The sequence below is a fragment of the Miniopterus natalensis genome, chromosome 19 (assembly GCF_054644295.1).
Source record: "Miniopterus natalensis isolate mMinNat1 chromosome 19, mMinNat1.hap1, whole genome shotgun sequence".
Lineage (NCBI taxonomy): Eukaryota > Metazoa > Chordata > Mammalia > Chiroptera > Miniopteridae > Miniopterus > Miniopterus natalensis.
The window spans coordinates 18,447,724-18,473,654 of NC_142099.1; the positions used below are offsets into that span (position 1 = coordinate 18,447,724).

Here is a 25,931-nt window from a genome sequence, read left to right on the forward strand (position 1 = left end):
GTGCTCCTACTTTGAATATTCTCTCTATCGCCCTGTCCAGTGGATTTCATCTTAGACTCTCTGCACTGTATAAAGCGCCGCTGAAATTCAAGTGCTGTCAACAGCTGGTAACTGTTGAGGTCCAATGAATGCTGTGACTGTTATGTGTTTAATGCTCAAGCAAAAACGCCAATTGCCATCTTGGAGTTATTAGACCTAGGGGGGAAAAATCAATTTGGCACATACAATGTTCAGCAGCCACTCTCCTCCTGCCCTTCCCCTTCCCCGACAAGCATCTCTTCACTCCTCCCCTCTGCCCCATCACCACGCGTGAAAGAACACAGGCTCCCCAGCCCTCCGCCAGGCCTTTCAGTAAAATTAAACAAAAAGGGAATCAATTTTTTATCCACTGCTTCATTTTCACTAGACGAGCTGTCTTACTGCCTTTCGACCAATACTTTCTTTTAGAAATAAGGTCACTTTTATGGTTAGTAATTGTATCCAATGCATTTCTGCAGCAAATGATACCAAAGATCCTTCACGAAGCCACTTTTTCATTAACTGATTCATTGATAAGAACAGTCTGTGGGTCCATATTTGTAGATATAAAGAGATGGAAAATTAGGGGGTAATTAATTTGCTCAAAATCACACTGGGCAACGGGATCAGAGGCAGGCTCCTGCTTCTTCAGTCCAACCTGTTGTTGGAGTCACAGAGAATGACTGTCTCTTAGGGAAACTTCTTGAGACTTTTATGTCCCTAATTCTGTTCTGTCTCCCTCGGGAGGAAGTGCAGTGAGGGGGAAAGAGAACAGGCTTTAGAATCAGACAGACGTGGTTAGACTCCCAACTCTGACATTCGCTAGTCACAGGACCCCAGGCCAGTTACGTAACTTGCAGCCTCTGTCTCCGTGTGTAAAATGTAGACAGTAACACACGCTGCGAAGGGTGTGGGGGGTTGAATGAGCCCGTGTGCGACGTGTGAGGCAGGCACTCAGTGCATGTGTTCGTCCTTCCTGCCTGCATTTTTTTTTCTTGGACAATTAAAATATAACCGAGCCATGAGAGAGAGGGCAAACTCTAGAACATGGAAACCCGTCCTCACTTATTTCCAATGAGTTCTAACGTTTCAACTTGAAAATAAGATAAATTCTGTAGAATAAATACACTGATCGCACCACTTTAAATACCAGGGTCTTCTTACTGGGCAGCATGGAGCAGAGAAAATTTGAAGTGTAGAAGAAAAAAAACAAGGATCTCTTGCTTGGCTTGGCTGCTAATGAGCGATGTGAACCAACCAACCTCCCTTCCTCCCTTCCTCCCTTCCTCCCTTCCTTCCTTCCAACGCTATTTTACTGATTCCGACCTTCACGCCAAATACTAAAGTTTACAAATATGAATGAGCTGACCCTAAGGAGTTCGCATTCTAGAACGGCCAAGGGAACAAAATAAGACAACTAGGAATGCAATCGGGGCTGTGGGAGATGTATGCACAGGAGAGAATAGAAGTATGAAGAAAGAGCACCCAGTTCTTCCTAAGGTTTAGAAGAAGAGGGGACATTTGCACCAAGTTCAAGGGTAAGCGCGCTCATCCCAGCAGAATGTGTGTGGCAAGCGGAAGACACTCTGGCCACACGCGTGGCTGTGCTACGGGGCCAGGTAATAACAGAAGGCACTCTCTGAGGACATCGGGGGGCACTGGGCAGGCGCGCTGGAGGCCAGATTACAGAGGACACTGTGTGCTGTGCTGAAGAGCTTGAACTTGATTCTCCAGGCAGAAGGGAGTAAAAGGCAAGGCCTGACTTGTGCTTTGAAAAAAGGTGGTTGTGGAATATGAAGACCAGGAGAGCTGAGACCACAGGACAGGAAGATCAACTACTGAAAAGTCTACCCAGGAGGGGTGAAGGGCTTGCCCTATGGAAAGGAGAGTAGGGAAAAGGCAGAAGGGAAATGGAAGTGGGGAGGAGGGGGGATTAACAGAGTTATGTCACTGCCTGAATGTGAGGATGAGGGGAGGAGGGGAAGGGAAGACCTGCAGATAAGCCTGAAAGGGTAGCATGGACTTTAAGCTATTCATCCAGGAAAGAAACAAACAGGAGGCCAGTTGGGGTGAAGAGTGGAGGTCGGATACGCTGAGTTTCAATTCCATGTTGGGCCTCCACGTAGGACATCCCATCGCTATGGAAATGGACACGTGAGAAGCACACGGGAAATTCTCCTCTATGGTCATTCACAAGTTATGGTCAGTTGAAGCCATGGGAATGAATGTATTCACCTATGAGTGTGTAAGTGTTAAGTGTGTCAAGGTTAGGGGCCAGGGATGACAGCAGGGCCAACACGGCTCTTTAAGGGAAAGGCTTCATTCGGTCTCAGTTTCTTCTTCTGTTAAGTGAGAGGGGCGGGCTCCTGTGCTCTCCTAGGTGAGTGACTGTCACCTCTACAATGTCTCATTTCATGCTTTTTTATTTGGCCCAGGCTTCTACTCATGAGTGGCTCTCTTTTCTGTCTTCTACCTTTGTTATTTTTGGAAAAGGCTGTTTGAAGCTTAAGCTCCTCTGAAGTGGCCCCTTGATCTTTCTGTCACAAGGACACACAGACAAAGAGCACAGCGGGGGGACGTTATAGAAGAAGAAAAGGCAGGCGAGAACCAGGGCAGGTCCCAGTGCCAGGACATGGCCCTTCTCACGCCTTCACAGAAGCAACAATAGCATGGATTTCCCTCCCACTCCTCAGGTGTTCAGGGGCAGTGTTTTTGACCCAAACCAGAAGAACAACGCAGGTACCTTTCATTAAATACTCCTGGCATCCCTTCAACACTCTCTCCCCTTATCCTGGAGGGAGCCCCGCCTCCACAGATGTGCCTAAGGTATTGGTATCTCATTACTTCCTAGTAGACAAAAATTATTAGAACCATAAAATTTTCATTGCCCATATCCCCATTTATAACTTTCCCCACGCTGCCTCTTAACAATGCACAATATTTCCGACTTTTTACATCCCACCTGCATAAGGCACATGTTCTCTGTGTAAAATACACCCAAATTCCTATTAAATCCAAGGTAAAGAGGAAATTCAATTGATTTTTTGTATACTGCCCATTTCTCATTAGCCTTGACTTCTCAAGCCCTCGGGTTAAGGGCCAGTGCTTATTTTCATGGCTGCATGACTGGATTTTATTACATTTGTACTGAGAGGCAAGATAGTCTCATTTTATATGTGGAGAAATAGGTTTAGTGACCTGCTGACAACAACTGGCCATGGATCAGTATATTTTCCTTATTATGTGAGTCCAGGGCCATACGTTTTTGGTTGTCCAGGCAGAGTATAAAAAGTCTTGGTCATCACATACAAATTCAACACTAGTGATCTATCGCCCTCATTCCGGCGCCGCCCAATACCAGGAGATGGCAGCCCTCAGGATTTTCCACAATTCTTGTAGGAAATCTGTACGTCCAAAAGCATGATTCTTTTCTGTGACTTAGGGAAAGAAAAAAGGCTTCATCTCATCTTTACAAATGAAACCAATGTTTTCAGGTATTGGAAATTAAGAATTCCGAGTGTAAAGTCAGAAATGAATGAAAACACAGCATCTGGGGCTTCTCCCGTACAAAACTGGGACCAAGCATTCAGTTTCTAATTCCTGGAATAAAATGTTTTCCTTTTGCACAGGCCCATTACATTTTGGGAAGGCCACAGAAGAGTTCTCTTTTCTTTCTTTCTCTCTTTCTCTCTCTCTCTCTTTTTTTTTTTTGCGGACCTCTTTCCCCAAATCCTCAATCATCAACACAGTCTCCTAAGTGGTCCTTTCTCAGTAGTAAACACCTGGAGTCAGGACATCAGGGTTATAAATTAAATATAAAACTGTAAGGGAGTCCTACCACCACCTGGACCAAACCCCTGCAGGAAGCTCTTCTGCCCTGCAGGGACCCAGACCAACGAGGGCCTGGACGTCTCTAGGGACAGGTGTCCCACACCCTCCTCCAAACCCTTTTCCACGCCTTTGGAGCCTCCTAGTAATATGTGCAGATAGGTGACCACTGCCCGCTGGAGGGCCACATGCTTCTGCTTGCAGAGCACAGTCCTGCTCGGTTCCCCATCACAAGAGGAAGCTCTCGAAGGCGCACCTCTGAAGACAGAGGCATCAGGGAGTGAATGGTCGGGGGTGTCACAATCTCCACGGAGGAAAGCAAGGCAAATGACTGCACTGACCAAGGGCAAGAGGACCATGACGTTAGGCTTCACCATAACCCCAGGTCCTACGTGCCTCCCACTGAAGACACAGGCTGCTCTGGGAGCACCCAGGTTTATGCAAAGTCCCAGTCTCAGAGGTGCCAAGGAGCATGTCCTTCCCCAAACAAGAACCCCCAGGGTGGGTATATTCTGAGCCCAGTGCCTGCTTTCATAACTCAGACGTACTACTATCCCAACCTACCTAAAGGGAAGGGGAGCTCCATTAACTTCCGTGCCTTTCACGGCAAGATTTACCCTTTCTTCACTTTTCCTTTCATATCCTTCCCAACCCACAGGGAGAGCTACTGTTTCTTCCCCAAGGTCAAGGCCTCTACCCGAGCCCTCAGCCCTCTCCCTCACTTGCTACCTCTAAAGATTTTGCTCTACTCTGTCTCTTACCTTCAATCTGTCTTTCCACTATTTTCTGCTTCTTGGTCTAAAATTATGCTAAAAGACATTCTCAGCTCTTCCAAAAAATGTGTTGTGTTTTTATTTTACTTTTCTCACTTTTATTTTCTTTTATTAATTGCCCAACCCTTCAGAAACTGAGCCTACAGCTTCATTTCTCTATTCACTCTCCCACTTACTTCTTAAGCTACTAACATCCAACTTCTTCCCTGACTGCCAGAGGGTGTGAGCAGAAACACTGCTGTTCGATACTTTGGACTTCTACCCGGGCCAAGAGCCTCTTGAAACACGGCTTGGAAAGGACAATTTAGCGTTGAATGAAGGGAGGTATAAACGCAGGAAACTGGCCGAACAGCAGGGGCAAGCATAAGGGATGGCCTTGATGGGGGGCTGGTGCTGATCCCCACAGGCGCCCTTAGGAGTTACAAACACTTGTCGCATTTGATCACGGGTGACTTTGGTTCTGAATTCGGTCCTGCTCCAAATCACCTAAATGATATTGAACAAGTCAACTACCTTCTTCCCTCCTTCTGTTTCTTATCTATAAAACAGAGTGACTGCACTAAATGATTCCTCACACGCCTTGACACCTTAGAAGATTTGAAGGAAAAACACTGGGTCGTATATGTTGGAGTAGGACTTAAGAGATGAAACAGCCCCAGGTTTCCAAGGCATCTTTTAGAAAATCTGATCCGGAGCCTAGTATCATCTTTTTCTTCCTGTTTATCAAACTTATTTGAGGGGGGGATAATTTTCTTCCCTCATACACCTTCTCCTAGGGTTTTCTTTCCTCCTTGCCTCTCTAGTGGGACTTTCTCTTCAGTGTCATGAATCCTTTCATCCAACTCTTTTCTCCCCTATTAGCTTTCTTCTCATGTCAACTAGTTTTAGATATACAGATTTTCAAGAAGGGAAAAATAGCCATACCCCTAAAACTAAACAAACAAATATACCAACCAACAATATCAACAATTAAACTTTAAATCGGCATATGAGGTAGAAAAAGAAAATTCCAAAAATGTTCATTCTAGAACATAATGTGCGGACCCTAGAATCCATCTATGTGTGAGCACAGGAAGAGGTGGGAATGAAGAAAGTTATGGACACGAGATGAAATACTGTTTAATACTAAAGGCCATTAACCATCACGTTTCGAAGAACACTCAGTGATGCAGCATATCACTTACAATATAAGTTCAAATAATTTTTTAAACTTTTAAGAAATTGTGTAAAAGTATGAGATCAGTTTTCTAAAAAGAAATGTCATATGAATAAATAATTGGCAAAATACACAACGAATGTTTACAGTTCACCTCTGGAGAGTAGGTTTATGGGTGATTTTAAATTTCTTCTTTATATTTTTTGTGTGTTTCTTCTCATTTTTCTATGATCAACCAATAGTAGTTAATGAAAAAAAATAGTTTTTATTTTGACACCATACACTATTAAGTATAGTCTATGGTAACTAATATGCCTGCACAGGGTGTTTTATTTGTAAAACTGCCAAAGCTATTTGCATGGGCATAGATTATTATAGCTTGAAAGAACTGGAAAATAGCATCTAATCTTAAACTTTTTTTTTTTTTTACAGCAAAGCTCTTCCTTCAAAAGAAACCTTAAAGAGGTGCTTACTATGTCAACAAAGAGAAGAGTCTGGCAGGGACAATGTGCCCAGCCAGAGTCCCCTCATTTCCATCTCCTGCCCTCCTGGTGGCAGCTGACACATAGGAGTGATATTCCATGACCCTGAGAGCTGGAAAGATCCTGATTTGGTGCCAACCCTGCGTACCACCCAGGAGGACTCAGGCACCAAGAGGGGCAGCCACCTGGAGTAAGTCATCTGGTTTCCTGACCAGGACATCAGAGAAAACCCCAATTGTCAGACTCCTAAGCTGGTTGCATGAGACATTTGCCTCAAAGAGGAAAAAGCATCTTTCAGTGCTGTTCTTGGGAACCAAGGCTAGTAAGGGGACCTGCGACGCCGACTGTGAAGTCAGCCGCCGTCAGCAGCGCGCCCAGCAAGCCATGTGCGGAATTCTGCGCGTTCAGCAAGAGCCCATGTTATTTATTATTTGGAGGTGAGCATGGCCTCTTTTATAACCTTCAGACTCTGCAAATCTCCTCTAATCCCCACCTCCACCCTCGGGCTGCCTAGTTTTACAAGAAATACGAGTAAATCCTTTCCCCTGGTTACAGTGAATCAATGCTCCCGTGGCCTGCTGGTCCACCGTGTTTCACACGGAGCCACCTTCGGCGTGGGAGCATAAAACCCCAGGTCCTGCTGAAGCCACTGGAGAGCCCAAGGTGCTGGTGGGGGCCGGGGAGCGTTCGGGTGCACTTGCCAGACCAGCTCCTACTCTTCTGGTAATTGCACTGCCTCCTAGGGTGTCCCCGGGGCTGCTGTCCCATGCCCACTTCACAGGCCCCTCACCTACTCACCTCACCGAGTGAGCCTGGAGGCAGGTCCCTCTGAGGGTGGCCCGCTGACCCCCAGGCGGGTTCATTCCGGGAATGGCTGCCTTTCTGCACGGGATGAGCGGCTCCCTCCGTCCTGGGGTTTGCCCAGATGTTTGCAAAGGGCTTTGGATTAAAGAACGTGTGTACCTGTAAGGTATTATTATCACCTAATCTTTTTTCTATCTTCAACTCCGGGAGCAGTGATCAGGAACCAATCTCGCGTGCCTCGGAGTTGCAGTTTAGTGCAGGCCTAAAGGCTTGGATTTTGAAAATCTCTCTGACCCCCTCAGATGTGACAGAATTGGACTGGAAATCTACTTAAGCCCCTAAAGAGAATGGAAGGTTTCCCACCGCGGTGCGTGGAGACGCCTGCCCGCCGCTGCTGCCACGGCCCAGAGGCCAAGGCCAAGGCCACCGCCAGGGTGAGTAATCCTCACCCCTACAGGCCAGCCAAGCTCTCTGGGTGTTTGCAGGGGGCGAGGGCAGCAGCCAAAGACCGAGAGAGGTTGTGCGGTTGTGGCATTCGCCACACGCCTGACCGGAGACTCCTGAGTGTCGCGGGTTTGCCACTAGTAAGGTGGGGAAGGTGGGGAAGGCGGGCGAGGCAGTCACGAGGGAAAAATTCATGGGTTTTGGAGTTTTGAACAAACTAAGGGATGCTGCTTTAATTTTCTTGAAAAATTCTACATTCCATTGATATCATAGTATTTAAAAAATGTTTTTAACCATTTCTATTTGAAACTGTAATGTGCTCATTCTAAGATGTCAAACCCAGAAGATTCTGAAGCCAAGCTTCTGCCCCTCTGCCTTGCAATCCCACCCCCAGAAGTAATATTAAAATTTGAAGTTCATCTTTGCACACCCTTCTCCAGACTCATATAAATATATACAAACGTGTGGAGTTTTCCTTCCCTCTCTCCTTTCTTTTCTTCCTAACAAAACGGGGTACTGAAAACATCATAGTGCTTCTATTAAGACCCAGAAAACAGCAAAACTTATTTCATATGGACTAGTTCACCGGGCCCAGACTCAGGATTGGCCAAATTACTGCATGTGTTTCTTCTCTCTCTCCCTCTACATTCTCGCCTCCCCTTCAAGGGAAGGACAAGGGAAAGACACATTGAGCCTTAAAAAAGGGCTTGAAATCAGACACTAAAATAGAAATTAGAAATCACTGAAAACAGTCACCTTTCCTGGATGACCAATCAGTCAGTGGTTGATTGAAGCTTTTACTTTATTTAATGAAATAGGGCAACCTTGTCACTTCTGACACCAAAAGCACTCGTTACCCATATATTAGTTTGGCCCTGCTCACATGGACATAAATGTACACATTTCTAAAACAAATGCATAAATACACCCCTTAATCACCACCACTATCATCAACACAATACAATACAATATAATACAAAGCCCAGCACGTTAGAAAGTTATGACTTATACACAGTTAAACCAATAATCTCTGCAATCCATTTTTACTCTAAGAGCCAATCACCGCCACATGCCAAGGTCCTGGATGGAGGGAACTCACAGTCCCAACAATCAGTAACCAACACAACAGTACTCCGTTCACCTACTATACAAACGTATCACATTTACTTTATTTAGTTTCTCTGTCTTCACTATTTTAGATCATGTCATTAACTGAGTATATACCATGTGCTAGACATAGACATTGTTTTACAAAAATTATATCATTTAATTCTCAAAATAGCTCCATGGAGCTGGTATTCTTATGATCCTTTTTAGATTCTGAGCTTCCTACAGGACAAGATCCATGAGACAGTCTGGTGTTTCCAGTCCCTGGCAGGGTGTCTAATAGATAACCCAGCGGGGTGGCTTAGCAGATAACTAGCATCACGATGAGATATTAAAACTAGAAGAGGTTACAAAAGTCATCTTAACCCTGTCTCCATCTGATCATAAATTCCCCCTAAATGGTCATCCAGCTTGAGACAATAAAGCTCAATCAACGCTTCACCTTTGGATAAAGGCCACCCATCCATGGGGGGCTCAGCTGGAATGCTCTCTACACTGAGTCAAAACATCTCTGAAGTCCTCAATCCACCAATCCCTTGTACTTATGTATTTGACTTTTCCCACATCTATGTGAAAGACCTTCAAATATTTGAAGTCAGTTCCCATGGAATCCAGATCTTCTTCTGATCAAACATAACTAGTTCATTCAAGCGTTCCTTATACTTTCAACATATTTTGGGGCCCTTTGCCTTTGAGATTGGGTGGAGCTGAACTCCAATGTTAGTAAGGAGCAGGTGAATAACATACATGTGTGAGTCTGGCTCTGCTTAAGGCAATGAAGGAGTGATGGGCCTGGTGAAGAGAAGCCATCAAACGAGAAAACAGACTTTGTGAAAGGCCAACTATAATGTGTATTTGGACTAGATCCACCCACTGAACTAGATGCTTCCTGCAACATAGCAACGAGCACTGACCTCAAAAGTCTGGGTATCATTTAATCAGCTCCCAAAAAAACAATGTTAATTCCTCATTGTAGTAAGTACACTTCTACTTAATGCTGAAAACGTTATATTAAACTTGCAGGATGTGACATTCTGTTGACTCACATCAGGCTCCCTATAAGCGAAAGCCTGAAATTATTTTTATAGAGCTGTTATTAGTTGTTTTTCTTGAATGCAGTTTCAGGATTCTATGTTTATTCCAACTAAATTTCACCTTGTCAGATTCAGCCTATCTTTCCAATCTGTCAAGATTCTTCTGAGCACTGCCTTTGCCATCTCTGCCATCCAATGCAAATATTCCCTTTGCTAGTTTCATGTAACCTATAATTATGATAAGCATGTCTTTTTATTGGGATAGAATTCACATGCCATAAAATTTACCCTTTTAAATTGTACAATCAGTGATTTTAATATATTCACCAAGTTGTACAACCATCAATACTATCTAATTGAGAACATTTTAATCACACCAAAAAGAAACTCTATTCCCCTGAGCAGTCCCATCCCTCCTCCAGCCATCCTCTGGCAAACACTAATTTACTTTCTGTCTCTATTGATTTGCCTATTTTGGACATCCCATATAAATGGACTTATGTAGTACTTGGCTTTTTGTGTCTGTTTCCTTCACTCAGCATCATGTTTTTAAGATTCATCCATGTTGTATCAACACTTCATTTTTATGGCCAAATAATAGTATATGGTATGAATATAGCAATTTTGTTTATTCGTAAGTTGATGAACACTTGGACTGTTTCCATTTTTTGAATGTTATGAATAATGCTGCTATGAACATTCATTTGCAAGTTTTGTGTGGACAGATGTTTTCAATTCTCCTAAGTATATACCTAAAAGTGGAATAGTTGGGTCATATAGTTACTCTATATTTAATTTTTCCATATCATGTGAAGCATTTTACATTCCCACCAGTAATGTATGAGGGTTCTACCTTCTCCATATACTGGTCAACACTAAATATTGTTTGTCTTTTTATTACAGCCCTCCATGCGGTATTTCACTGTGGTTTTTTATTTGTAGCTCCCTAATGACTAATGATGTTGAGCATTTCTTTATGGCCATTTGTATATCTTCTTTGGAGAAAAGTCTGCTCAAAGCTTTGCCTAATTTTAGTTGGATTATTTGTCTTTTTATTGTTGAGTTGTAAGAGTTCTTTATATATTCTGAATACAAACACTTTAACTAATACATGATTTGCAAAAGTTTACTCCTATCCTGGGGGTTGTATTTTCACTTCCTGATGGTGTTCTTCAAAACACAAACATTCCAAATTTTGATGAAGCTCAATTTATCTATTTTTTTCCTCTGCTGCTGCTTTTGTTTTTGGTGTCATATTTAAGACCACTGCCTAATCCAAGATCACGAAGACTTATACCTATGTTTTCTTCTAAGAGTTTTATAGTTTTAGCTCTTACCTTAGCTATTAGATCCATTTGCAGTTAATTTTTATAAATGGTATGAGGTAAGATTCTTCATTCTTCTGCATGGGACATGGAATTTTGCAGATGTCTCGGCACCATTTTCCCCCATTGAATTGTTTTGGCATCTTTGTCAAAATGAAATTTTCTATAAATATAAGGGTTTATTTCTGGATTCTCAATTCTATTCCATTTTTATATGCCTATCCTTATGCCAGTACCACACTGACTTTATTACTGTGGCTTTGTGGGACAGACATGTCTTTCAATGTTATAGATGTCAGTTATGTAAATGTTGGATAAGACAGGACAGAGGAAAGAGCCCTGTGATGTGACACTAGAATACAATCTCCATGGAGGCTGCAGTTTTTGTCTCCTTTGGTCACTGGTGTACCCCTAGCACCTAGAAAAGAGCCTGACAGATAGTGAAGCCATGAGTAAATATTTGTTGACATTAATGATTGAATAAAAATGTGACTAGAATCTGTCATGAAATTTCAATCACATATGAATCTACTTAGCTGGACCAGCATTCTGCCTTCTCCCCCCATTGTCTCTGGAAAGCTAGTGTGGAAGGCCTTGGTAGATGCCCTGCTGAAGTCTAAAGGACACTAACACTCAGTGTCAGGATACTGTTTGTGACATCCATCCCCTTAGAGTTACCAAAAGAAAAATGACTTCGACCAAACCTGGCACAGGCAGGACTTCACCAGGACTTCCTTTGAGAAGGAAGCACTGCTAACTATTCTCCTAAAACCACTGTTAGCAACTTCGAATTGCAAGGTCCCAGAGCAGCCACAATCACATCATTGTTAGTTTAAGAGAAAAGGAAACCTTTCTGGTGAGCTACTTAATATTCTGAGATGTCACATTAGCCCTTTTTGGAAGAGCAAGACCAGAAAGCAACTACAACCAAAGCAAACAGCAACAGGAACAAGAAGAGCCTGCAGGCACCCCTCAGACAGCTCTGCCAGGGCTCTTCCAGCTCCTGACTGGAAAATGGCACCGTGGGCAGATTTCATCAAAAGATGAAAGAAAAATCAATGACGAGAAAGAGGGATTTTTATCATTTCCCAGAGATTAAGGACCAATAGAGTTTTGTTTTTGAAGTTCAGGGTTTTTTTCTTAATTGTAGACAACAGCTGACCTTTCGGCTGTGTGTTTGGACATGGGATTGATAGGTCTTGGAACCTAAGGTTTATCTTTTGGGATTTATGCTTTTGGGGAAGATCTACATACAAATACTGATACTGACATGGGCTTCTAAGAGAAGCCTGCCTTGTGGAAATATCCTGTCCTGAAAGTTCCTGAACTTTCAGGCAACTCCTATAACTCACTCGCTGCAGCCTCATGTGCCAATGCTACCTCCCTGTTAATAGAAAACCATCACCGTTTTCATTTGAGATTGCTACACAGATGGTCTCATTTAACCTTTTCAGCTGAGACAGACACTGTCCTCTGCTGTACAGAGGAGAACAGCAAGGCTCAGAGGAGTGAAGAAAATTTTCAATTCATAATCAGAGGAACCGTGATTCAAACCCAGGACTGTCTGACACCAACCCGCACGCCCTTAGGCGCTGCACATCCCGCCTCTCGAGAGGGCACATGCACCGAAAATGTGCTCGGGGTGGCTGTAAGTGCGAGAGGCCGCCTGGGCATAGGACTGTCTCCTGAGTTAATCCAACTGCTCCCCTTGCCAGTGCAAACGTGCAGACTCTCAAGCCCCTGACCTTTCCTTTTTGTCCCTCTGACATTCACAATATGTACTTTCATTCCCGTGTGTGTGTGTGAAAAACACTTAACGGGAAATCTTTCAGCACAGTTTAAGCGGACAGTACAGTATTGGTAACTGCACACACTGGTACACAGCAGAGCTCTAGAACTTTTTCATCCCGTGTGACCGAAACTCTGTACCATGAACACCAACCTTCCATTTCCTCCTCCCCACAGGCCCTGGCAACCATCAATTCACTTTCTGCTTCTATGAGTTTTACTATTTTGAATACATCCTATAAATGGAATCATGCAGTATTTGCCCGTCTGTGATGGCTTATTTCACTTGGCATACTGTCCTCAAGGGTCACCCATGTTGTAGCATATGACAGGGTCTCCTCCTTTTTTAAGGTTGAGTATATACATACATACATATACACACACACACACACACACACACACACACACACACACATTCTGTATCCATTCATTTGTCATTGGACACTTAGATCCATATCTTGGCCATTGCTAATAATGCTGCAGTGAACTTGGGAATGCAAAGGGCCACCATTCTTACTTACTATTCTCTACCTCTCTGGACAAGTCACTTTGTTACGCCTCATGGTCTCCTCCTGTACAGTAAGACTATGACTTTTCTTTACGTGGCATTAGATGCCATGATGGGCAGAACAAGCAAACAACTGAGAAAGGGAAGCGAGGAGAAACACTAGGAATTCAGAAGAGAGAAATGCAGAAACAGAAGGAAAAAGCAGAAGAGCGAATTTAAAAATCACTGTTTATAACCTCTGTGATCAACTGATCTCCGTTCCCTCTCTCCACACACCCCGGGTAAGGAAGGGAATCACTGGGGATGCGCAGGGAAATAAAGGTGACCCGTTGCTAACTGGCTACCTACTCATCCCGAATCTCTTCAATGACCCCGCGTATGACTGAGGTTCCAAGAGGTCAGGAAGGAGCCCAGATCACCTTCTATTAATGTTAAATGAGCCTGTAATTGCATTTCGGGCAGCAAATCAAAACCACTGTTAGCAGCTACTCCAACTCAGGAGGTTCCACTCTCTTAAAACACCAGCTGCCCTTTCATGAAAGGCCATTTTTTTCTATGAATAATACACATATCGCTAGGGGAGAATATACTTTCCCATTAAGCAACATCAACTCTTAATACACTGGATACAATCTCTTGCACTGCTATAATTAAAAATTAAACACCAAGTATTATGTTAGGGAAACTCCAAAGCTGATTTTTATGTGCTCTATTTGCCTCCAAAGACATCATTCTTACCAGCTTTTCAGAATAATTATACTCCAGGAAAACCAGGAAAGCAAAAAAGAATAAATCAGTGGATAATCTGTCTTTAAAGTCCAAGCTTATATCTTATGCTCTGTACAGGCTATTAAAAAAATCAGGTCTGACCATATATCATCTTCCATTATTTTTTTATTTTAAAAAGGAAAATCATGTAAAATATCAGATCAGTTTGTTAGACACCCCACTTTCACTAACTATGTGGGTTTCTGTGAACCTATTTCTATATCATAAGTCCCTGACATATAGCTGATGCTTAATGGATATTTTCTGGATAAATAAATATTAACATCAAAAATAAAAACTAAGAAAATATTTGAGGTTGGGACAATTCAATGTTTTGTCAATATGATTGCATTGTTGATTTTCCATCTCTTTCTGCATTAAAATATATGTGTGTGTGTGCACGCACGTGTGTGTACTTTGCTAAAAAAAAAAAAAAAAAAGCCTAAGGCAACTAAATATCATTCATTAAAACACTGAAGACAAGTGACAGCTCCCAGTGCAAACAGAACAAGCGGTTTTAGAAATGGCATACATATAGAATTTTTCTACTGATACCCTAAACCCCTGCTGGCCAATTTTTAAAAGTGGGCTTTTATTGTAGCATAAAAATGAACAAGCTGAGGCTTTCACATCCAGAGAAAGGTTAGTACCTCCATGGAAAATGTTTTGCCTTCAGGAGTCCAGGATGAGAGAAAATATTTCCACTGGGTAAGGACAACTAGCTATTGGGATAGAGCTTGAGTACTGAAATTCCATTTGTAAGTAGCCTATAAACTACAGCTTAGGAAAGGTGCTTCCATTTCTAAGTATAAGAAGATTACTGGGGTCCTTTCCCAGTGTTACCACTGATAACCTTGTTTTTAAAAACCAAAGACGTAACTTTGGAGAACTGTTGGGCAGTAGCCATGAAAGTTAGGCACTCTCATCCACTATGAGCCAAGAATTCCACTCATAGGTATGTCCCTAACTTTCCTTCTGGGCTGTCTCCACCTGTCCCTACCCCTTCCATGCCCCACCCTATTCCCACCAAAAAGTAAAAGTCATGATGTTTTTCACTCTCGGCTGCTTTGTGTTTTAATAAACAATTTACAATGACAAAAAATGCATTTACATAGGAGTCAAAAGGCATGCAAACGGATGTTCATAGCAACCCTTTTCAGAATAGCCCCAATCTAGAAACTACCCAAAAGGCCATTAACAGTAGGATGGATGAATACGTTGTGATATAGTCACACAATGGAATACTCCTTTGCAGTGATAATGAGTGATCTACAGCTACTCTCAATAACACAGATTTTCACAAAAAACATTAACGTAGAGTAAAAGATACCACATATGCAAAAGCTGGCACTGGATGATTCTTTGATATAAAATTTAAAAGTAATCTAATTACTTTATGGCATTACAAATCAAGTTAGTGTATCCCCTAGAGGTGGTGATGGTGGTGGAAGGGGCAAGAGGAAGATGGGGGGGTTACTTCTCTGTTTCTTGATCAGGGTCCTGGTTATACAGGGCTGCTACCTTTGTTAAAATGCACTGACCTACATGCTTATGATTTGTAAGTTTATGTGAGTATATGTATATAAAAAAATCCAAAGCCCTAAAAATTTTCCTACAAAAACATGACAGGGTAAAAGTGACAAATTAGCAGATGGATAAGATAAAGAGTGACTGCACCCACAGGCAGCCTTTCCTCCCTTGCCTAGCCTTCCCTCACCATTGCTTATGAAACTGGTAACCAGCCTGTAAGTGAGAAACTCCAAATGTATAAATGTCACATTCTTATGCAGGAACCAAGGCACTTCTTTTTGCCCCAAGGCAAGACCGGGTCTCAGTTTTCATACACTAAAAATGGACCTATTAGGGTAATGAGCGAACTCAAGTCTGTCATTTCAAGTTGATTGCTGGCAGCCTGACTTTCTCAATTCAGCCCAATATCTGAGATGGGTCCCCCTAATTAACACGAGAAATCAGATACATTCAGGGAACATGCATTATTTGGGGACATGACCTAACTGGGCACTTGTCTTTGTGCTCCATCTGCAAGTTATACCGTTACTAGATGAAGAAAGATTCAGTTTGGGGACTACCGACTCATCGGGCCCTTTCCATATCACACAGCTTCTGTAGAGATCATAGCCCTTTGACAAAACGTCTAGAGCAAAGGAGCAAAGAGTTCTTTTCAACTCCGCTTCAATTCTATCTTCATACCACAGAGTATTCCACATGCAAGAAAAAACACCACCGCCCTGTTGCCTGGGGAAATAAGTCTTGAAAGCTGAGGTACTGAGAGTAAAAGATTATAATAATTCTCATTGCTGGGTCAGACCACTTTCTCAATCTAGCCCAATATTCTTTCATAAACGATGGTATCCGAAGCGTGCTCTATGGGAGTTCTTCCAATCAGCAAGCTGCCAAAGGTTAGATGTCTACATTCGCGTCCATTTCACGGAATAAAATCACGCGGCACAGAGAAGCTGAAAGCCCCGTAAGGCCGCGTGCCCAGGAACCGGTGGACACCAGACTCAAACCCTGGCGATTTAGAGCCTAGGCTCTCACTTATGATCTTTTTCACAGTTGGTATGAAGATCTGAAAGAGTATCTGCAGAGAACTGGCCATACTGTAGGTACTCAGTAAACAGCACTTTTATAACATTTAGGTTAAAATCACTATTTTCATAAATGTTACAGCTTTTCCCCATTGATTTTGACACAGATTCACTTTCTGTGTTCCTCCTCTCCACCTTCCCTTCCCATTTTCAATTCCACTGGCCTCCCCCGCTGTCTCAGCTCAGACACAACGCCCAGCGGCACCACGGTCATCCCAGCGTGAGCCTCCCTGACGTCTCATCTACAACTTCCCTGGGTCCTGGCTTTCTGAGTTCTGCTCACTGAGACATCAGCTGACTGCCTGAAACACAGTTCAGAGGAACGAGTCCCTGCCCTCCCCCTGTACTTTCCCCACTATTTATAGACTGCAGCCTCTGACAAACTGCTCACTTATTTTATATGTGCTGCTTATAAGTTTTGCTGAAATTCCTATGAACAATAGGGCCAAGGATATGTTAAGATACTCCCAACTTTTAGTCTCTGACACCTTGCCCTGTTGAAGGGAAACACCCTAAGATTATAGACTCCTCCTTTCCTGCAACTCACTGATCCAATCACCAAAACACCATCACCTTATTTGGCTCAGGTAAGCATCAAGCCGAATGGTATTCAAACAAATGACAGCTACAGGGAGGCAGATAGCAGGACTTATAAGACACCATTCCCCCGAAGATATAATCATAGTAATTTGCTGTCACTGTTCTCTCACAAGTCCAGGAAGAGCAGCATCAAATCCCACAGAAAAGGCAGAAATTTTGAGGCTTGGAGAAGCACGTGGTACACCTGAATCCTGGAACTGGTGGCAAAGCCAAGAAATAATGAAGGAGCAGCTGGCAGGCCATCAGCAGAAAGGTGAACCCTCCCACTACCTCACCTAAGGCGCAGCTGGCAGTGGATCAGAAGGGGCAGCTGGCAGTGGATCAGAACACCCTTTTCAAACCATGCAGTGCCCTGCTCTTCAAAATGTGGCCCAGGAACCAGCTGCACAGCACCGCTTGGGAGCATGTTAGCAGTGAGAATGCTCAGGCCCCTCCCCAGATGCCCTGACTCACAATGAGCTCTAGGAGCTGGTTGTTCCCGAGTGCATATGTACTGAGAGGTTCTGATGGAGGGTTTATAGCTCAGGTGCAGGCTGGCAATACAGACCTGGCCATAAAACAGATTCCCTTTTGAAAATTCAAATGAATAAATAAGTATATATCAGAATGGAAACAGACTTAGGCGAGGGGAAAAAATTGAGAAACGGTGCTCAGGAGAAATGCGGTGACACCAAAGTGGAGATGGCAAGAGACTGAGAGGGAAGCCCAACAAGGACAGTCCACTGGAGCCTCTGGTCCACCCGCTGCTTTTCATCATCTCGCTCTGAGCCCAGGGAGGCTGACCCGCAAGAGGGCAGAGGGATAACAGAAGCGTGAGGTTCCGCAGGGGCTGGCAGGGGCTGGCCGTGTCCTGCAGTGGAGGTCACAGCTCTCTCCACACAGCCCTGGGCTCCGTAAGTGCCCCCCCTGCTCCTCTGCAGGCCTACAGCTGCCCACAACTCTGCGGCTATTATCTGCATGCTGCACGGTTCCTTCCTGAACGATCGCTCGGTAAATTCTATAAAACTCAGTTGGAGCACAGAACCTGTTTTCTGCTGGGACCCTGACTGATGGATGTAAACAAAACTGCAGGTCCACTGAAAGAAAGGAGAATGGAAAACAGTAACCAATCACAGGGGTGGGGACTTAAAATAAAGATCCAGGGGAGAGGTTGCAACCGACTTAACCATCCCACTTACATGTCAAACCCAGTGCCCTGCTCGTGTCTAGGAAGAAGCTTACCGTTCATCAGTGAAGGGGCTCTAATTCTCAAAATGGGGTTTCCACTGCACTTCAGTCCAGATTCTCTACTTATCAAGTGCATCCTAGTTGTGTGTCTTCTAATAACATGCCCCTTTCGGGGCTCATCTGCATCCATAAAACAGCCTTAGTAGATCAGACATCTGCTGAAAACGTCCCCTCTCCTTCCTTTCTCCCTAAAGTACACAGTTGATTAGCAAGTCACTGATTTCCTTTTGTGATCATCTTGTTCAGGTCCCCCATCCCTTTGCATAGCATGACCCCTGCTTTCCAGAAGCTTCCAGAATGAGATATGGTAAAATTATTTCTGACTCCCTTGTATCAATCACAGAAGGTCCTTGGCCTACCTCCAAAACAAACGGTGACTCGAACCAAAGGGAGGATGGCACACCAGAGGGACCATTTCCACAAGAAGCCAGCGTGGCCAGACTGGTCAGGTCACAAGGCTGCCCTAAGGATCCCCATCCATCACTGCTACTCAGGCATCAAACCTGCTCCACCACATCCTCATTTGTCCCTCTCTCTAGAATCTTATCGCCAACAACCAGTTCTTATGTAACGCTGCATTATCGGGCATTCCAGGCCCTTAGCAGGCCGGCTTGTCTGTAAAGTCTACCTTGCAGTTCTGAAACGTAAACATTTCTCCCTTATCCAGATCCCTTGGAGGCTGCTTGCTTCTAAGTCAGAAGCCAAGGGACCTCCTGAAAGCAGAGAACATGTATAAACATGTATGGACATACAGGGCCAGAAGGTTCAAGTAGGACTCCAGGTTCCTGGCTTACGGGCCTCAGTGGAAGGTGGTGCTGCTTAATTTTTTTAATTAATTGACTTGTTTTTGTCTCTTAGGCACCCTGCTTTCCACAACAGTTCCTCCATTTTTCCCCTTCTTTTTCATGCCTTTGATTTTTTAAAGAAACTCGGTCATCTGTCTTTTATGTTCCACATTCTGGATTTGGCAGATTGCTTTTTGTGGTGTCTTTTAACATGTTTCTTTCTTTTTTTTTTTTTGTCTTTTTAAAATTGTGGTAAGAAACATAAACCATGAACTTTACTATCTTAACTATTTTTAGTGGACAGTTCAGTGGAATTGAACACATTCACACTGTTGCACAGTCATCACCAAATCCATCTCCAGACCTGTTTTTTTTATATCCCCACACGGGACCTCTGTACCTGTTAAACAATAATTCTCTATTTCATTCTCCCTCCTCTCAACCCCTGGCAGCCACCAATCTACTTTCTGCCTCTGCCAATCCGACTGCTCTGGGCACACCATATAAGTAGAATCATACAGTATTAGTCCCTTCGTGACTGGCTTATTTCACTTAGCATAATGTCCTCTGGGTCCATCCATATTGTAGCACCTTCCTTTTAAAGACTGAATAATATTCCAATGTACGTACACAGCACATTTTGCTTACCCACTCATCTTTCCATGGGCACTTGGGTTGTTTCCACCCTTCAGCTCCTGTGAATACCAGGTGGTGTCATTTATTGCAGTAGGGAAAATGGAGGGAAGAGGTACAGACGTCCAGGAGAAACGGTGAGTCCAGTTAGGGGCCTGTTAACACTCAGTGCCTCTGAGACATATAAGTGCTCATATTCTGTATGTGAATATACACATGGCTCTCGAGCTCACAAAAACATCTGGGCTGGAGGTACAGACTTAGCAGTTGTAGAAATCTAGGTAACCAAGGGATTGAATGAGGTCACCTCCGGAGGATGGGAAGAGCACAAGCAGACAGCCTAGGATTGAGTCTTGAAGAACTCATATTTCATGCTGAGGACATGAAGAATGGAGCCAGAAAAGGAGACAGAACAAGCATATAGAAAAAGAGAAAGAAATTCAACAGAGCGTAGGGTTACTGGATTCCAAAGAACATCTGGAATAAACAGAGGATGTCAGGCCTCATCAGTTTGGTAAAAACTAAGACTGGGACTAGATATAATTGAAATTCACTAAATTATGAATATTGTTTTTTCAAATACAGGATGCTACATTTCAATGTATATACTTGAGGCTTGCAGAAAATAGGCAGTAAATCTAAGAAATCCATTTGTTCAAGAAAAAGCAGAGGCGTATACGCACGAGGAAGGTGGGTATAAAATCACTCATCTTACATTTGTGACAAACTGTGAGATGTTTGAGATACGCCAGGTACAACTTGCACGGTGGTTTTAAAGGAGAAAGATGTTCCACACACACCCCCTCAAGGGACAGTCAACTTGACTGCAGTGGACATGAGAACGCTGTAGGATGGCATTTAAAACCCCAGCCTTTAGCAATATACTGTCTGTAAAAATCACTGTTGAGCAAGAAACACAAGACTTAGGTTAGATTTCGGGAAAAGCTCTCTGTGAATGGAAATTGCTAAAAACATTCAAAATTGTTAAATGCTGATTGAAATCAAGAGACCATGTGGCTATCTCCCTCTACCGTTGTTTAAAAGCAAAAACGGGTTCCCATCTGTCTGGCCCTGTCTAGGTGGGGCACGCCTCGCCATAAAGCAGACAGGCTTGAAGCTCCCTTGCGGGTCCTTCCTTTCAGAGTTTTATGTGATTCTCTCCACTGTTTCACGGTTCTTGGTGAAGAGCTTTCATCGCTCCAATTTCCAATCTACTAGAATAGATGGTCCGGCCAAGTCGCCCAGACTCACTGATTTTCCCACTTCCTTGAAAAGCTCAGCTGGAGGCATCTTGCCCCTTTCATTACAGGTCTGAGTATTTCCCTCTGAGACTACTTACTACCATTCACTGGCTATCTGCCTCCCTTCTCCATCCTTCCCCTGCCTTAATTATCTACCTAGAGAACACACTAATATTTGACTTTTTCTCTCTATAGCATTTATAGTATTTACCCAGTGTTGGTGGGTAAATACGAACTATACGTGAGCTGTAAAAAATTAACAGGGATTTTCCTAGGTCAACATTTTATTGCTTTTGGCCAAAAGCCATCATCACAAAACTTACAGGGGGAAAATAACATACAAAGAGACCTTTAAAATAAGTTATAAAGATCAAACGAGGCCTAAGTTAGAATGAGTTCCTAAGTGTAAAAATCGGGAACATTTCCAAGCTAATTTATTAGAACGAGTCATAAGACCTATGCATTGTCATGCCATTTTGGCTGGAGTGTCTGCCATCACATTAGCTGATTCTGAAGTGGCCAGGGGCTAAGCAAGGATAAAAAAACAGGCATGCGTTCCTGACATGCAAACCTTCCCCTTCCAAATAAAATAAATATTAGTTTAATTATCCCCAAAATGGTTAGAGTTATTTCTGGATACAAGGGAGGAGGGAATAAATATGTACAGAACACCTACTATGTGCAAGGTTTGGGCTGTATATAATTTCACTTACTCCTCACAATGACTGTAGGAGACAAGGATTTGTCAGCTCCATTCTCTACACAAGGAAACAAAGGTTCACAGAAATTAGGCAACTCCTCCAGAACACACATCAGTAAAAGGCAGAGCAGGAGCCTGAACCCACACCTGTTAAAGCCCAAAGCCCTTGGAGTTGCCCCACCATCCACATTAGAGAAGAAAGTGTGGAAGTTCCTCTGATTCCAGGTTGCCTCTAATCCCGGAAAGAAGCAGGGATCTTGCCTTTAATTATGAAGTAGACATAACTGAGAAAAAAGATTGCTGGGAAAGGCTGGCTGAGTTTAAGAGAGGTCAGCTCGATCAAGCAAAATGCAATTCTATGGAATCTTCTGTAACACTTGAAAACACCAGTTTCTACAAAAGCTAGCCTTTTGGAGATGGGAGCGCTGTGTTTCATTCAAAGGTCCCCTAAACGAGAAGACTTGGTTGCAGGGAGACTGTTTGCTATCCATTCTCCTTGCCAGGCACTTGATATGCATCAGCCCACTGAATTCTCACCACTGCCCTGCTACCATGATTTTATGCTGCAGAAACCGAGTCTCAGAGAAGTTAGGGTTCTTGACTAACATCAGTAGATAAGGAGCTAAGATCTGGATGTAGGGCTACTTTCAAAGACAAGGCTCACTCCACAGCAATGCCACTGAGAGGAGGAGCACTGAAGATACCGAAGGCTGTGCCTCTCAGACCTCAAGGTGCATGTGAATCACCTGCAGGCTTGTGGAAACACAGGCTTGTCTCACTAGGTCTGGGGTGGAGCCTTAGGCCACATTTCTAACCTGCTCCCAGGAGATGCCGGTCTGCAGACCACGTAGGAGCAGAAACAATGTACAGCAGGTCCTCGAATAACATCGTTTTGTTCATTTCATTATAATGTTGATAAGATGCTGTAGGAATTTAACTTGTTTATATAAACCAGCCTATGGTGAAACTGGTTTTGTTATATGTTATTTCACTTAAAGTTGCAGAACCTCTCAGCGAGGCTGAGTGAGAACTTACTGTATTTACAAAGCAAACCCCACAGGTGTGTGCGGGAAGGTGGCACTCTTCTTCTTCTGCAAGATGGCTTCCGTGGAAACTTGGTGCTTTCTAAAACATTCAATTATTGCTCTAAGTGATGGGAAGGTAATCTTTCCCGATACAGCTACTAAGATGGAGAGGGAAGGCACAAAAAGGTTGGGATGGGAGATTTACAGGCACCATGCGTATATCACCCCAAGTCCTCACTTCAGTTCTGCAAACACGAGGACAACTGCTCAGCAAAGGAAGGAGTCTCCAGCAGCAGTAAGCAGTCCCCTTTGTAAGATAGAACTTGGGGGTGTCACTTACAATCCTGGAGGCTGCCACAGTTCTCAGAGATCATGGTCCCACCCAATAGGCTCCATCTATAGGGGTCAAAATACTCAGCCAGGGGAGGGGCTGCCAACTTAGAGCTGTTCAGTGCAGTTATTCTACACCTTCTGCAGTGACTGTTCCACCTCTGCTGTGCATCTTGCTCCTGTTCCCAGCTCCTCTCCCTCCAGGGTTTCAGCCTCTTAGAGAAGCCGAAGAGCAAGGACCTCCTCCCCATCTGCAATCCAGTGTCATGGAGTGTTTTGCTATTTCAGTGGAAACCAGCTTCCCAGCAAATTGCTCTGGTTACCACTGGGGTCACTTAGGTGTTTGCATAGTCTGCGGTAATTGCTTTATTTCAGCAGGAAAAGAAAACACTTATTACCGTGTTTTTGCAGCAGACAGTGGCTTTTGTGTAGGGAATTGTTCACATCTAAGGAAAAGGGGGGACAACTAATGACACACACAGCAGCTGTTTCCAGAACTGCTGCTCCTACCTGCCCGGCAGAGGCCCTGCTCATGTCCAGCAGGGCTGGTACCACCTGGGGGGCCAACCAGACCAGGGACGCTAACTCAAAGGCAGATGCTGGTAATGAGCCCCAACGGGGAACGGCTTCACACGGCTCTTGAGCAATATTGCCACAAGGACTGCCTCCAAACAGGCACCTCTCTTCCCTTCGCCTCACATGCCTAATGCCCTTGGGCTTGAGATGTAGCCTGGGAAGGGGGTGGAGAGAAAAGCATGAGGTGGAGGTCTCCCCCAATTCCAATGTGATGGCAGCATCCCCTTTATCTCTACATTTCACGCGGCTTAGGCAGCGCCGGGCATCCAGAATCCTTGCCTCTTTCCCTTCTTTCTAGTAGGTCTGTGGTCACGCCCAGGGCTCTTCTCAAGGATTTTTCCCCTGTATCACCTCCTGCTCCTCCCTCTGCCGTGACCTCCCGCCCCTGGGACTGGTCGTGAAGGTTCTCTTTCATTTTCCCTTGTCAGGCGATCTTTGTAGAGCTAACCTGAACTAGCCAACCACTTCTTTCCCAGCCCTGCACAAAGCATCCCATGAAAAGAGACGTGAGCACAGAGAGAGCCGACCTACATGAGGCCAGCAGCCCTCTCCGCACTCCGGCCTCCTCTGCACAAGCTCAGCACCGCCCCAGCCATCACCTGGAAAGTGCCTCATTGTCACCAGGAGTTCAGGCTCAGAACGACACAAGGCAGTCAATTTTTCCATAAGAGCCCTTAATCCCCTAACTCCTAACCCCTACACTTGCTCCAGACCAGACCATAAACACCTCAGGTTATGTCCAGCTTCCACATGGCAGAAGAGAGGCCATCACTCCCCACCACCACCCCTGGAACTAAAATGATATAATACTGGGACATCCAAGCTTCAGTGACTCAAGTCTCACAGCACCTGGGAGCTAGGGCCACAGGGTGACGCAGTGTTGCTGTCCAGGTGCTGGAGCTGCTTGTTTCTCATGGGAAACATACATGACAACTCCAGGAGAAAGTTTCCTCAATGCTGTCTCCTCTTGACCTTGGGTCTGTTCTTGTCCCTACCTTCCTCTACCACCATCTGGTTTCCTTTGGATGTGCCAGTTCCGTAGCTAGCCTTGCTTTTGTCTTTAATTGTTCTGTCTTCCCCCTTCAGGGCACCTACTTGGTTTAATTTCACTTCTTTGCTCTCATCTCCATGAGATCAACCACTGCCCTGGTTCCAGAAGCTGGGCTCTGACCCAATACCAGTTTTCAGGCCCTCCCAATCCTGCCACACCCTCCCAGTTCCGGCTACAGGATTTACCCCATCACATGCCCTGCACTGACCAACCACGGGGACAAGCCACACCTAACCTTGATAATTAATTAGTGGGTGGAAAGGGAGGGAGGATTTTCCCACAGAAACCTAAGAGAAAGAGTTCAATTTAAAAAGGCATACCTCTCTACAGTGCAGGACATAAACTTGATTGATAGTGAAATTGAATAGTAAACTAGAGATAGCAATGGTGGTCATATAAATAAGTGTAGTAAGTATTTAGATAGACTCATAGGGGAATGAGCCCCAAAGGATCGATGCTATGAAACGATGGCTGGAAGAGACAAGACACCCCCACCAAACTGAGTTAAGTACCAGTCAAGGCAAACGGCTACCTGACAGAACACAGGGAGTGGAGCTTAGTGGCTAAGTGTGCACCCTTCGGAGTCAGACACCCCCACCGGGGCTCCGTACTGTGCAGTTACTAGCTGGGTGAGTGCGGGCAAGTTACTGAACATTTTCAAGCCTCAGTTCCCTTACATGTCACATGAGGATAATAATACCCATCATAAGGCTGATAAATACCCATCATAAGGAGAGTGATGCATAGAAAGTGCCTAGTAGGCACAGTGCCTAATACGTAGTAATTTCTTAATAGATATTTGTTTAAAACCCTTTGTTTTTACTATTAGAACAGAATCCTGAGTCACACGGCCAACGGATCATACATGGCATGAATGGCTCATGTATAGTTTTTATATTTTTAATTAAACTTTTTATGTTGAAGTAATCATAGACTCACTTGTGGTTGTAAGAAATAAGACAGAGGGATGGCATGTGTTCTTCACCCAGTTTCCCCCAATGGTGACGTCTTGCAAAACTACAGTATAATATCACAGCCAGATGATTAACACTGATACAAGCCGATGATCTTGTTCAGAATTCCCCTTTCACTCATCCTCACGTCTGCGTTTATCATACA

The 25,931-nt window shown here is 44.1% G+C and overlaps 1 protein-coding gene across 2 annotated transcripts in view; it reads right to left on the reverse strand.

Moving 5' to 3' along the window:
• The window catches only part of ASTN1 (astrotactin 1), a 237,910-nt gene that overhangs the window by 175,398 nt on the left and 36,581 nt on the right, over window positions 1–25,931 (reverse strand). The gene's annotated exons all lie outside the window — the stretch shown is intronic.